This window comes from Dasypus novemcinctus, chromosome 3 (assembly GCF_030445035.2).
Source record: "Dasypus novemcinctus isolate mDasNov1 chromosome 3, mDasNov1.1.hap2, whole genome shotgun sequence".
Classification (NCBI taxonomy): Eukaryota; Metazoa; Chordata; class Mammalia; order Cingulata; family Dasypodidae; genus Dasypus; species Dasypus novemcinctus.
This window is the reverse complement of record NC_080675.1, coordinates 98,920,638-98,936,390: the sequence shown is the minus strand read 5'-3', so window position 1 is coordinate 98,936,390 and position 15,753 is coordinate 98,920,638.

The following is a 15,753-nucleotide window of genomic DNA, read 5'->3' as shown; positions in this document are numbered from 1 at the left end:
CTTTATCCTTAGAAATCTTAAGGGTAGTGCCAAGGAGAAAAGATAAATGTTGACAGCCTTTACTTCACTATAAGTACCACTTTCCCCTTTTCCTATACTGAAAATTAGAAGAATAAATTAAAGATGGGGCTAATTCAACACTTAAAGTGTATAGTCTTTCTCTTTGGGTTGATCTTAAAGTTTCATAATGGATGATGGTTATGGTAGCACAATCTTGTGAACATAAATAACAGCACTGAATTATGTATGGGAATACATAATTATTAAAATTATTAAGAAAATTTTAGCTTGTATATATTAATAGAATAAAAGCTTAAAAATAAATATAAGACAGTACAGTAAAACAGGGAACACTATTTTAAACAATGGACTATAGTTAATAGTACAATTACAAAAATGGTCTTTCATAAATTATAACAATTGTACCACAACAATACAAGGTGTTAATAATGGAATGGTATATGGGGACTATATATTGTATGCATGATTTTTCCGTAAACCTACAAATTCTCTAATAAAAAAATAAAAAGTAGATTCTCCTAAATAAATTATATAAAACATGTATTTGCTATGGAAAAAGGGACATGCAATAATAGTCTCACAACTCACATATAAACATACCCTCCATAGTACAGGAGATTTATTTAATTTTAAAGACAATTTGCTGGTGTTTCACCTGAGTACACTCTACAGGCTTATGTTTCCTGACAAATATGACAAATTTTACCTTTACCCTGGAATTTAACTTTTTACCAATAGAAACCTTTCAAGGATAACTTTTCAATAATTTGTTCTGTAAGTGTTGGAATAAATGACAGAGAAGAGAGCTAATAGCAAATATAGTAGTTCAAGTATGTGTGAGACAGGAATTTTTTATAAGGTGAATATATATATTCCTAGAGAAGAGTTTATCGGTATAAATCATATTGCTTTTTTTAAAAATTGTTACTATTTCATAACATTGGTATAATAGTCTGAAGCTAAACAAGTCATTTTCAACTACAAGCATAACAGATTATGTGTGATACAACTACATAGGAATATATTTTTAATTATCTTAAGGGAATCAAAGAGAAGACTTACTAAATATAAATTTTCTCTAAGACCAGATTCTTCTGATGTGCACTTGAAGTGCTATCCATGTTTTGGAAGAGACAGTATCTGTGGAAGAGATTTCCTTCAGCCTTACTTATAGTCACTACAGGAAGTAGCCCTCTGGGTGAAATTTTCCTATTGTATATTCAGAACAGAACAAAGATCAAGGAAATAAATAACCTTTGACTCCTCTTGAGGCCTTCTTTGTTAAGAGTGATATATACTTTTGTATGCTCTGAAAAGCCTAACAAGGAGACAGAAAATATTACATATAAAGCAGCTAACAGTTAAATGAAGTTTTAAATTAATCTTCATTTGACCTAAAAGTACTAAGGAGGTATATCCTACAATCTTTATCTTTAACTATATCTACATAATTAAACTCAATTATGGTTTCAGTTCTCATTGCAAGAGAGATCATATCCTGACCATTAAGAAATGTGAGCATCAACCAAAACATTTTAAAGAGAAATCCACAGGGCCTTGGAAAAAGAGAAATGGGATAAAGGACAGTGTGAGGTATTGTTATCTTTGTCCTCATGTTACTGGAAAACCCAACACAAAAGAGAGAGTCTTGAGATTTTCCTCTTTTTAAAATTTTATCATTAGAGTCTTTTGTGAGGTACAATAAATTATTTACTATGTGTTGAATCCTGCTGTAATATTTGATAAACTGTATCATGAGACAATGCTAATGATATGATTTGTCATAGTATTCTGCCAGAATATATGTTTTGGGAATGCAGTTGAGGGCAGCTATAATTTGATAAACAGGAAGTCAGTTTAATAGAGGAGTAATAGTGATTCTTGCATGTGAATTCTCTTAGGCATGGGTAACAAGGAACAGAGGGAGTAGAATTGCTCAGTTCTGCCTTCATCATGACCATTTCTGGGAGCAGGACACTTCGCTGCAATATTTTAAGATAATTTTAAGTGAGTCCCTTTACTCCTGGCTGCCTCCTGGATAGATACATACCCTGCTTCAGTGGCTCTCAGCTCAAGGCAGGTTGTGCTGCATCCTAGGCCCACTGTCCCATACCTCACTGGCCCAAAGCTCCACTTTCATCCACATCAATTTGCCAGCAATGTTGGAGGATTCTGTTTTCTATGAAGTCTTGGTAAAACTTATTATTTTCTCTTTCCTTTGGTAATAGCCATCCCAAGAGTGCGAAATGATATCTCATTGGGTATTGGTTTGAATTTTTCTAATGATTGATGATAATGAAGAGCATGTATATGCTTCTTGATGTTTGTATATGTTTGAGGTTTTTCCCTTACAAGATTTATAAGGATTAACTGATCACAAGGTTTACAATGGTTAACAGTGACTTGCATTCCCATGAAAAAGAAGAGTCCCCATCCAGAACTTACATGTTCAGATACAGTTCATTCCCTCACAAGAATAGACCAAGAAGCCACATCACACCACCAAACCCTCCCACATGCCTAGAATTCACTACCCTAGCCCACCACCCCCTAGCCACCCGTACTGACCTTTAGGTCTTGCCCAAGCCCCAACTCACTCCCACTAACTAAACATGTTCCTGCTTATAAATGTATTATATAAATTCATTACTACCTTTACCAGGGGTGGTCTGAAGTCTCTCTTCAGACCCCCATCATGCTGGTGGGGGACTGAAGTCTATTCTTCAGAGCCCCTCCATTCAAGGAGCTTCCCAATAAACTTCCAACCTGCAGTCATGTCAGTCTCCATGTCCCAGTGAGTGCTGCTTTTTCTCTAGCAGTGTATTTACTTTGGAGAAATATCTACTCATGCTTTGCCCATTTTTTTAACTGGGTTCTTGAATTTAGGTTGTTTTGTTTTAGGAGTTCTTTCTATATCCTAGATACTAGACACTTTTCAAATTTATAATTTGCAAATATTTTCTACCATTATATAGTTTGTCTTTTCACTTTTTAATAATGACTTTTGATTCACAAAAGTTTTTAATTTTGATCAATTCCAATTCATCTATTTTCTTTTGTTGCTTGTGTATTTCATGTCATATTTAAGAATTCTTTGACTAATCTAAGGCTATGAAGATTTACCAAAAAGTTTTCTTCTATGAGGCTTTTTATTTTAGCACTTATGTTTAGGTTGTTGACCCATTTTGAGGCAATTCTTGCATATGGTGTAATGTAAGGATTAAATTCATTACTTTTTATGTGGCCCCCAATAATCCAGATTCAGACCTATCATGCTGCATTTGACCACACCTTAACTAAAACTGTCATCTTCAGAGATTGTATTTGCAATGTTTTCATGACCATAAGAAATTTGATTATGGTTAAGAACATGTGCTTTTTGGTATACATAATTCAACATACTATGTATATGCACTGTGTTATTGACAAGGATGCCAAGACCATTTAATGGGGACAGAATAGTCTTCAATAAAAGGTATTGGGACAACTTCCTGAAGGATTCCATTTAACATTTCTTGTAAGGCAAGCCTCTTTGCAATGATGTCCCTCAGCTCTTTTTGTAGCTGGGAATGTCTTAATTTCTCCCCATTTTTAAGATACTTTTGCAGGATATATAATTCTTAGTTAACAGTTAATTTTTTCTACACATCAGAGTGTCTTCCCCCTCCTTTCCATACTGGGGAACATAAATCCCAAAGTAGGGCCCACTCACAAGGCACCAAACTCCTGAGCTACCTGCACTGACTATGGTGTCTGGGTATCTCCAGAGCCCTCAGGTGCTCTGCTATTTTGGATATTATCTACTTTGGCAGTCAATGAGGTCCTGCTGAGACCCAAATAAGCATAAACTCTGGAATGACTTCCTGACTAACTTCGAAGTCTCTTAACCATATAAACCATTTGTCTTTACCTTTTCTCCCTCTTGGTCAGTGTCTTTTTCCAGTTTCTCTGCTAGTTGGTGTTTGTTAGCAGTCTCTTGTTGCCAGGGAGGTTCATCCCCTGGAGTCATGTCCCAAGGTGAGGGGAAGGTAATTATTTATATGCTGAGTTCAGCTTAGAGAGAGGTCACATTAAGCAACAAGGAGGCTCCCAGCAGGCAATATTAGGCACCCTATAATACTAGGCAAAGTTTCCATTTTAACAGTCATCAATCTCAAGGACCTATCAATGAACCAAATTCTTTCACTAGTCATTGCCTATGTACTCAAGGGATTCTCACTGTTTCATTGGAGAATGTGGCAGAATTCCCCAAGATGGGAATTTGATATTCCTTTGATTATTGTATGAATCTCCACCCACCCACTATGACAATGTCCTGTGGACATTTGAACACAATTATATGCTTTATAAGGATGCCCAGGTGAGTTTCCTCCCATGTATCCCCCATCACTGACACCATTCAACAATGATCATTCCCTGCCACAGTTGTAACCTTTCTGTGATACAAACTTCTTCAAAAATGAAGTCAATAAAATAGCTAAATACAGTAAATAAGAAAGTGAAGTGATAATGATACTTTTAAAAATAAGAAATAAAATACAATTTTTAAAATGTAGGATAACAGAAACAAGTGAAAACATTTTTTTTAAAAATTTTGGAAATGTTGCCTTTTACCACTGTAACATCTTTTGACCTATATGTGCAGTGACATTTTCTTCCATTTTTTCCTCAAGTATCTTATTTTTTTCATTTTGTCTTCAGAGAAGATTTAAGTTACAGAAACGTCACATAATGAATACAGGGGAATCCCATATACCCAACATCCTCCCCCTTTTCCTCTGCCCCTATTAATAACTTTATATGTGGATGGTACCTTTTTTACAACTGATGTGCAAATATTAAAACATGGTTACTAACCATGGTCAATGGTTTACATTATGGATTACATTTTGGATTACACACTTCTGAAAATGTTGATGAAATTTAACATGGCCTGTATCCATCATAGCAAGATATGTAGGAAACTTTCATCACTCCCAAAATACCCCCTGTTCCATCTATTCTATTCCTCTACCCCCTCCCCTCAGGACCCATAGCAACCACCAGACTTCACTCCTTGAAGAACAAGATTCATAGTTACTGGCAACAGCATTGAGGGCTTGACATGCTGGTCTCTTCTCTCCTATTAGCCACCACCCATGTTCTTGAGAGATTCTCAACCCTCTATTTGAAAACATAGCTGGCCTCCCCAGAATGGGATTTCACTACCATGCCGCTCATTATGTGGTTCTCCACCCACTGATATAACACTCTATGGAAAGATGAACACTCACACACACCCTAGAAGCCTGCCCCAGGTGTACCTTGCTCGAATGTCCCCCAGATCCAACAACCCAATGCATCACCAGTCCCTAGTGTTCACCTGCTCCATGGACAGTCCAATCCATCAATGCCACCCCACCCCCTTGATAAATCAGCACCACCCACCCCAACAGTATCATTATAGCACTGTCATGCCCCTCTACTGTACAACTGCACACTTCCACCTTATCATGGATTTTGCCAGGAAGGGCATTGGCTCACAAACTTCTCCCTTTCTATTTCCTGTAAGCCATCTTCCAGATGCTAGCTCTCAGAGTCTGCTCAATTTGCTTAATTCATATTAGTGAGATCATGTAATATTTCTCTTTCATTCAGCACCTGGCTTGCTTCACTCAAAATAAAGTCCTCAAGATTCATCCATGTTATCCTGGGTGTTAATGCTGTATTTCTTCTTATAGGTGAGTAATATTCCGTTGTATGTATATGTCACAGTTTGTTTATCCACTCATCTGTTGAAGGGTATTTGGGCTGATTCCAACTTTTTGAAATAGTGAATGCAGTGCTATGAATATTGGTGTGCATACATTTGTTCCTGTCCTTGCTTTTAGTTCTTCTGGGTATATATCCAGCATTGGAATTGTTGGATCATTTGGTATTTCCATAGTTAGATTTCTGAGAAGATGCCAAACTGTGCTACACGATGGCTGCACTTTTCTACATTCCTACCAGCAGTGCATGAGGTTTCCCATTCTTCCACATCCTCTCCAGCACTTGTAATCATCTGTTTTTTCAATAGCTGCTAGTCTAATGGGTGTAAGATTGTAACTTATTGTAGTTTTGCTTTCTATTTCCCTAATAACTAGTGATGTTGAGCATTTTTTCATGTGCTTTTTAGTGATTTGCATTTCTTCTTTGGAGACGTGTTTATTCAAATCACTTGCCCATTTTTTTTAATGAGCTATTTTTCTTTTTTTCTTTTGAGGTGTAGGATTTCTTTATATATGCAGGATATTAGGCCCCTATCAGGTATATGATTACCATTTTTTCTCTCTCATTGGGTAGGCTGTCTTTTTACTCTCTTGACTAACTCTTTTTGTGCAAAAGTTTTTAATTTTGAGGAGGTCCCATTTATCTATTTTTTTTTTCATTTTGCTGCTTATGTTTAGTGTGTGAAGTTCATGAAACCAGATCCTAGTATAAAATACTATAGATGCTTCCCTACATTATCTTCCAAGGTCTTTATTATCTTGGCTCTTATATTTAGATCTTTGATCAATTTTGATTTGATTTTTGTGTCAGATGTGAGTTGGTGTTCCTCTCTCATTCTTTTGGTTATGGATATCCAATTCTCCAAGCATCATTTGTTGAAGAGTCCATTCTCTCCCAGTTAAATGGACTTGGCAGTTTTGTTAAAGATCAGTTGACTGTTTGTGTGAGGATCTGTATCAGAGCTCTCAATTTTGTTTCATTTGTCAGTATGTCTGTCCTTGTACCAATACCATGCAGTTTTGATCAATGTGGCTTTTTTTTTAAGTTATTCTTTTTTTTTTTTAGATTTTTAAAAATTTCTCTCTCATTTCCCACTCCTCCTCCCCCCCCCCCAGTTGTGTCTCTCTGTCTGTTTGCTGAGTCTTCTTCTTATATTCTTATATTCTTGTCAGCAGCACCCAGAATCTGTGTCTCATTTTGTTGCATCATCTTGCTGCATCAGCTTTCCATGTGTGTGGTGCCATTCCTGGGCAGGCTGTATATTTTTCATGCTGGGCATTTCTCCTTATGGGACACACTCCTTGTGTGTGTGTGGCTTTTTAGTATGTATTAAAGCCAGATAGTGTGATTCCTCCAATTGCATTTTTTATCAGTCAGTCTTTGGCTGTTCAGGGTCTCATGCCCTTCCCGATAAATTTCATAGTAAGTTTTTCCAATTCTTTAAAAAGTGCTATGGTATTTTTATTGGGGTTCCATTAAATCTGTTGATCAGTTTTGATAGGATAGATATCTAATTGTTGTTTAATCTTCCTATCCATGATTAGGGGTTATTCTTCCATTTCTTTAAAAAGCGTGATTTACTTTTCTTTGCATAAGCCATTTATATGTTTAGATAAATGTATTCTTATGTATTTGATTCTTTTAGTTGCTATTGTAAATGGGATTTTTTCTTGATTTCCTCCTCAGATTGCTCATTATTCGTGTACAGAAATTCTACTGATTTTTGCATATTGATCTTATAACTTCCAACTGAATTGTACTCATTTATATGTCTAGAGACTTTGTAGTAGATTTCTCAGGGCTTTCTATGTATAGGATCATATCATCTGCAAAGAGTGAAATTTTTGTCTCTTCCTTTCCAGTTTGGATGGCTTTTATATATTTTTCTTCTCTAAGTGCTCAAGCAAGTACTTCTAACACAGTGTAACAGGAGCGGTGAATGTGGACATCCTTTTCTTGTACCCTAACTTAGAGGAAAAGCTTTTTGGATTTCTCAATTGAATATGAGAAATCATATTCTCATGTAGGTTTTTCATATATTCCCTTTATCATCTTGAGGAAGTTCCCTTCTATTCCTACTTTAGTAGTGTTTTTATCTGGAATGGGTGTTGTATTTTATTGAATGATTTATCTGCATATATAAAGATGATCATTTTATTTTTTTCTTTTGATATATTTATGTGGTGTATTACATTGATTAATTTCGTATGTTGAACAATCCTTGCCTACCAGGGATGAAACCCACTTGGTTATGGTGTCTAATTTGTTTGATCTGTTGTTGAATATGGTTAACAAGTATTTTACTTGGAGTTTTAAAATCTATATTCACTAGGGAGATTGGTTTATAGTTTTCTTTCCTTGTAGCATCTTTGTTTGGCTTTGGTATTAGGGTGATGTTGGCATCATAGAATGAGTTAGACAATGTTTCCACCAATTATAATTCTTGGGAGTGTTTAAGCAGAATTGGTGTTAGTTCTTTCTGGAATGTTTGGTAGAATTCACCTGTGAAGCTATCTGGTCCTGGTCTCTTCTTAGTTGGGAGATTTATTTTTTATTTTTTCCCTCTGTATTTTTTTAAAATGTTACATTCAAAAAATATAAGAGATCTCCATATACTCCCCACCCCCATCACTCCACTCCTCCCACATCAAAAACCTCTTTCATCATCGGTGGCACATTTATTTGCATTTGGTGAATATATTTTGGAGCACTGCTGCACCACATGGATAATGGTTTACATTGTAGTTTACACTTTCCCCCAGTCCACCCAATGTGCCATGGCAGGACCTACAATATCCAGCATCTGTCCCTGCAGTACCACCCAGGACAACTCCAAGTTCTGCAAATGCCCCCACCTCATATCTCTTCTTCCCTTTCCTTACCCTTAGCAGCTACCATGGCCACTTTCTCTACATCAATGCTATAATTTCTTCCATTACTAATCACAATAGTTCCATAGTGGAATATCAGTAAGTCAACTTTAATTCATACTCTATTCCTCTATCCTGTGAACCCTGGGATGGTTATGTCCATTCCACCTCTATATTGAGAGAGGTCTTAGATTCCACATGGATGATGGATGCAATTCTTCTTGCAGTTGTAGGCACTCTTGGTTGCTTGTTGTGGTGGTTGACCTTCTTGACTTCCCTCTTAGCTGGCCAGGATAAGTCCAATAATCCAGAGGGTAGGAGTTGCAAGTCTGCTGAGGCTCAGGGCCTGGCTGTCACATGGATAGTCCAAAGATTCAGGTTCCTGAGTATACACCAACCTCAGTGTGTTGGGAGATTTTTGATGACTAATTGTATCTTGTTACATGTGACTGTTCTGTTGAGTTCATCAATTTCTTCTTTCATCAGTGTTGACTGCTTGTGTGTTTCTAGGGATTTGTCCATTTCCCCTAAATTATCCATCTTGTCATACAATTTTTTTAAGTATCCTCTCATGATTCTCTTTATTTCTGTGGGGTTAGTTGTAATATCATCTTTCTCATTTCTTATTTTATGTATTTCCATCTTCTTTTTTTCTTTGTTAGTCTAGCTAACAGTTTGTCAATTTTATTGACCTTCTCAAAGAACCAGCTTTTGGCTTTGTTTATTTTTTCTAGCTCTTTCTTATTTTCTATTTCATTAGTTCTTCTCTAATTTTTGTTATTTCCTTATTTCTACTTCATTCTTTTCTTTTTCTAATTCCTTCATGTGTGCAGATAAGTCTCTGATTTTAACTCTTTCTTCTTTAATATGGGCATTTATGGCTATGGATTTTTCTCCCAGCACAGTTTTTGCTGCATCTCATAGGTTTTGATATGTTGTATTGTCATTTTCCTTCATTTCAAGGTAGACACTGATTTCTTTTGTGATTTCCTACTTGATCCACTGTTTGTTCAAGAGTGTGTTGCTCAAATCCCAAATCTTTGTACCTAATCTGGTTCTCTGTCCCTCAATCCTATACCTTGGTGCCTAATCTGTTTCTCTGTCCCTTACTAATTTCCTGCTTCATTCCATTGTGGTCAGAGAAATTACTTTGTGTAATTTCGACCTTTCTCAATTCATTGAGAGTTTTTCTGTGGCCTAATATGTGGTCTGTCCTGGAGAATAATCTATGTGCACTCAAGATGAATGTATATCCCACTGTATTTGGTTGTAGAGTTTGTGTATTTCTACTAGGTCTAGATCCTTTAATGTGTTATTCAAAATCTTTGTTTCTTTATTGACCCTCTGGCAAGAGGTACTGTGTAATGATGATAATGGTATATTAAAGTCCCCCACTATAATTGAAGAGGCATCTATTTCTCCCATTAGTATTTCTGTGTTTGTCTCATGTATTTTGAGGTTCCCAGGTTAGGTTCATAATTGGTTATGATCGTTCTTTTTTCTTAATAGAGTGCCCCTTCTATTACTATATAGTGTCTCTCTTTGTCTCTTACAATAGCTTTGCATTTAATGTCTATTTTTTCTGATATTAGTATAGCTACTCCTACCCTTTTTTGGTCTTTTTTTTTTTTTTTTTTGCTTGTAAAAGTGTTTTCCAACCATTTACTTTCAGCTTTATTGCATCCCTGGGTCTAAGATGAATTTTCTGTAAACAGCATAGAGAAGTCATAGTTCCTTAGTAAGTCTGCTAATCTGTGTCTCTTGACTGCTGAGTTTAATCCATTAACATTCAGTGTGTTTACTGTGAAGGAATTACTTCCATTAGCCAAATTTCTTTTGGTCAATGTATGTCATATGTTGTTTTTATTTCTCTTCTTATCTCTGTATTTGTTCTTACAGTCTCCTCCAAATCTCTCCTTTTGTTCCCCTTTCATCCCTTCAGTATTTCTTGAAGTACAGGTTTCTTATTGATGTACTCTCTTAATTTCTGTTTATCTGTGACTATTTTGAGCTCTCCTTGTTTTTGAATGAGTTTTGTTGTATAGAGAATTATTGGCTGGAAGTTTTGTTTTTTTCTTTGAGCACCTTAATTAAATCACACCATGCTTTCTACCTCCATTATTTCAGATGAGAAATCAGCACTTAATATTATTGAGTTTCCCTTGTATGCAATGATTTCTCTTTTCTCTTGCTGCTTTCAGTATTTTCTCTTTGTCTTGTGCATTGGTCAAGTTGACAAGTGTATGTCTTGTAGTAGGCCATTAAGATTTATACTGTTTGTGGTGCACTGCACTTACTGGACATGTACATCCATGTTCTTCAATAGGGTAGGGAAGCTTTCACCCATTATTTCCACCAACACACCTTTTATTCCTTTACCCTTCTCCTCTTCTTCTGGGATGCCTATAATGTGTATGTTTGTGTGTTTTATGTTGTCATTCAAATTCCTGAGTACCTGCTAGATTTATTCCATATTTTTATCTATCTGTTCTACTCTGTTTGATTTCATGTATCTGTCTTCTACATCACTGATCCTTTCCTCTGCTTGTTCAAATCTGTTGTTCTGTACTTCCACTGAATTTTTGATTTCTTGTATTTTACCATTCTTTACCATCATATATGTTGTCTTTTTGTGCATGCTTACAATTTCTTTGGTGTGTTCTCCCAGTTTCTTCTTAATATCTATAATCTGTTCCTTCACTTCATTAAGTTGATCCATGATATTTATTTGGAGATAGCTGGTTAGCTGTTCCATGTTCTGCATCTCCTCCTGTTTTTCAGTTGGTTCATTGGACTGGGCCATGTTATCCTGTTTCTTTGTATGGGTTACAAATTTTTGTTGGCGTGTAGGTTTTGGTTTATCTTGATGGGTTTGTTCAGCTGACTAGGTTCTTTTTCTAATCTAGGGTTTTCTTTTGTTGTTTTTGTGATCAGTTTTCACTTTGAAGCTTTATTCCTCTTATTCTATTTATTTGCTGTTGTCTGTATTCCCTTGAAAAAAATTAGGGCCAGAGAAAATGAAAGAATTATGAAAAGAGAATAATAATTGTAATAATTATAGTAAAAGGTAGAAGAGGAACCACATAAGATGTAGGAAAATGAGTAAATAACTTGAGTAGAAAGTGCAGAGGAATAAAAGAAAAAGGTGGTGTACAAACAATGAAATGAGATACCAAATAGAGAAAAATATATAGAATGAATTAAAAGGCCAAAGGAGAGAGGGAAAGAGAAAAGAAAAGAAAGGAAAAAAAAGCAAAACAGAAAGCAAACAGAGAAAAAATGGAGAGAAAAATAAGAATGAGAAATTGAAGACCAAGCAAAAAAAATGTGGAATGAAAAAGCAATAATAGAAAGCAGAAGATACAGAAATGAAGGAAGGACAAGAGATTACATAGGTACACAAAACTGGTTGTATTAGTCAGGGTTCTCTAAGAAACAGAATCAGCAAGAGATATCTGCCAATAGCAAGAGATTTTATCACATGACCATGGGGATGCATAAGTCCAGGTTCCGCAGGCAGGCTGCAACCAGGGGCTCCAATGAAAGTCCAATGAAGGTTCTTAGTGAGTTCTGGGAGACATTGGCTGTCCAAAGACAAGCTGGAAAGTTCTCTATCAATGCTGGAATCACTTCCCCTTTTAGGGCAGTCAACTGACTGGATAAACATCATTCAATGCTAAAGGCAATCTCCCTCACTGGTGTAATTGTAATCAATTATCTATGATTTACCACTGTAGCAAAGTCAATGGTAACTAAAGTCTGTAAATGCTCTTGTAGTGCAGTTAGCTCAGTGCTTCCTTAACCAAACAACTGGGAACAACTATGTGGCTGAGATGCAATAGCCTAACCATCACACTAGTAAACAAAAAACAGGGAACAAAGGAAGGGGGAGCATGACAAAGAAGAAATAAGAAAAAAAGCAACTAATTAAAAACAAAAGGAGGGGAAAAAAAAGAACTAAAAGGGGGGGGAAATAAAAAAAAACAAGCAAACAAACTAGTAAGCAAACAAAAATCATGGAAAAGCAAACTTCTTCCTTCACAGCAAAAAACAAAACAAAAACAAAACACTCTTGACCTCTTGCAGACCCCTTCACCTCCCAGGGGACCCAAAATAGGCCCTTGAAAGTTCATTGAGGCTTCCTACCACCTGCCTCCCTTAAATAAGCTCTGAATTTTGATAGTTTTCAGTGAAGGACTAGTCTGTTTCCTGTCTCCACCCTTTTCCCATACAAATTCCTCTCTCCCAGGGTGACTGGGATGTCAGCCTGCCTGAACAGATTCTCCTATTCCCTTTTCCTGGGTCTACCGTGGTATCTGCTGGTATGCCCCCTGAAGTTCAAGGTGGTCCCAGTTAATCAAACCCACAGAAAGGAAACCCCTCTTCACCCTTCACCAGAACCCTCTTTCTCCCAAAGAAAACTCCCTCCCTCTCATTGGCTGATGGGAGTCAGAGAGTTCAGATCGTGGTGGCTTTTTACCTTGAGGGTTGGACTTAGTCACCAGTTTTTTCCAGCCATGGAGGTGAGAAACCCATCATTTTCCCTTGGGCTCTTTGTCCAGTTCCCTCCAGACTGATGCCCTGAAGCCTCCTACTCAGTGGGTTCCCAAAACACCTCACTCACAATGATTTTTGAGGATTTTTTTAATGCCCTAATTTTCCAAAGAAACTCTCTTTCCAGATTTTCCTTTTATTTTTAATCCATTGTGTCTTTACATAGAGTGTGTTTCTGGTAGATAACATAAATAATGCATATTGGTCTGTTTCATTCTTGTTTGTGGTATCTTCCTCTGGGTTTTGGTATCAGGGCAATACTGCCTCCATTTAATTTGTTGCAATGTGTTGCCTTATCCATTTTTTTGTAAGATTTTGTGAGAATTTGTTATTATTTCTTCTTTAAATATTTTGTGTCATTTATCAGTGAATTGTTGTAGACATGGACTTCTCTTCTGAGAAGTATTTTAATAACTAATTCAATTTGTTATAGATCTATTCATATTTTTATTTTATTTGGAAGTCATTTCAGTAATTTGTGTTTCTTAAGGCATTTTTCCATTTCATGTAAGTTATCTAATTTTTTGGCACACAGCAAAAAAGATTTTCCTTTATAAACCTCTTTATTTCTGTGTGATTGGTAGAGATGTCCCCAAATGTGATCTCTATTCTTTTTAACAATATGCCTGGAGGGTAGGTTTCTGATGTTCTATTCCAAATAAATTCAGCTGTTAAGACAAGGCCATGTAACTGCTGCTTCTCCCAATCTGACATGCTCACAATGGGCAGAACCTCCACACCACAGAGCCTAAGCCAAGGAGCAGAAAGATAGGAACTACCATGATTTATAATCCTCCTTGTCCCCATGAGTAGTGGAACCTCAGTGTGCCAGCACTGAAGTCAGAAAGGGGTGGAAGTTGCTTACCCTCAAATTTGCCCCACCTGTGCAGTAAAGAACTTTCAAAACACAGAGTTGGTGAGAATTGGAGCAGTCTCTGGCTTAAATGTCATACACTTCTAATTTTCTGAATAAGATTCAATGTATTTTCATTAACAAATTATTCTCAATTTTTTGTATGCCCTTTTATAAATTTTTAGAGAATTTAAATGTTATTTTGGGGGATTTTGTCCAGTTTTATCACTGTTTTTCTGGGAAGATGATATGCCCAGCTCCTCAGGCAGCCATTCTGAAAGACCTGCCTCTAGGTTATTTCTTTTTGTTGCTGAAATGTAGTGCTTTGTAGGAATACATCACAATTTATTTATACATTTGCTATTTGATGAACATTTGGTATATTCAAGTTTTACCAACTATGATTTGAGCTTCTGTGAACATTTGTTAGTTTCTTCTTGTGAAAGTGACATAAATTGATTTATTTTAGAATGTGATAGTTCTGTGTGGTGCCTTACAGTTATGTACTCCAGAGAAACATATTCTTTTTTTTTCTTTTTTTTTCTTTATTTATTTTTTAATGTTAAATTAAAAAAATATGAGGTCCTCATATACTCCCCTCATCCCACTCCTCCCCCCATAACAACAACCTCTTCAATCATCATGAGACATTCATTGCGTTTGGTGAATACATCTCTGATCACCGTTGCACCTCATGGTCAATGCTTCATATCATAGCCCACACTCTCCCACAGTTGACCCAGTGGGCCATGGGAGGACATACAATGTCTGGTAACTGTCCCTGGAGCACCACCCAGGAAAACTCCAAGTCCCAAAAATGCCCCCACATCACATCTCTTCCTCCCGCTCCCTACCCCCAGCAGCCACTATGGCTACTTTCTCCACACCAATGCCACATTTTTTTTGATTACTAATCACAAAAGTTCATGAATAGAATATCAGTAAGTCCACTCTAATCCATACTCTATTCCTCCATTCTTGTATGTGTGAACTCATTGCAAATAGGACATTTTGATGATGCTACTTTAGTCAAGGTGTGCCCCATCTAAACCAGGATGAGTATTAATCCTATTCCTGCATGCCATATATAGAAGATCATAGAGAGAAAAATCACAAATTTTAACCAGAAGCTAGAAGTCAACAGAACCCAAAAGAGAAAAGGGGAAACAGCACCATGTACATTGTCATGGGATAGAAAAGCCAAGGAACCACAAAGATATCTCACCAGACAGAAGACACCAGTCACAGGAGGAAGCAAGTATTCCAACCTCTGTAGTCATGTGCCAATAATTATGTGTTTTTAAGCCAAACCTATTGTATTGTATTTGTTTTAGCAAGTAGGAAACTATAACACTGTGGATAATATTAACTACTGGTTCTGGAACTCCAACTAAAGTACCAAATCCATTACAAGTAGGTTTCTTCAAAGCTGTCTTTCCCTATTAGCCAATGGTCTTAATGTCATACAGCAAGATAAAAGCAAGAGCAAAATAATTACAGAATATGGATAAATACAGAATAAATAAAGAAACTCTATGTCTTCTAGGCCATTTCCCCTTTACCACTGTCCTCTTTTCCCTACATACTCAGTCTCCATGTCCAGGAGGACATCATTTTCCCAGAATTTTAAACTCAGCTGGTGGTCCTAGAAAAAAAACGAGTGAATAACCGTATGTTATGATATTCATGACTAAAAACCAGTAA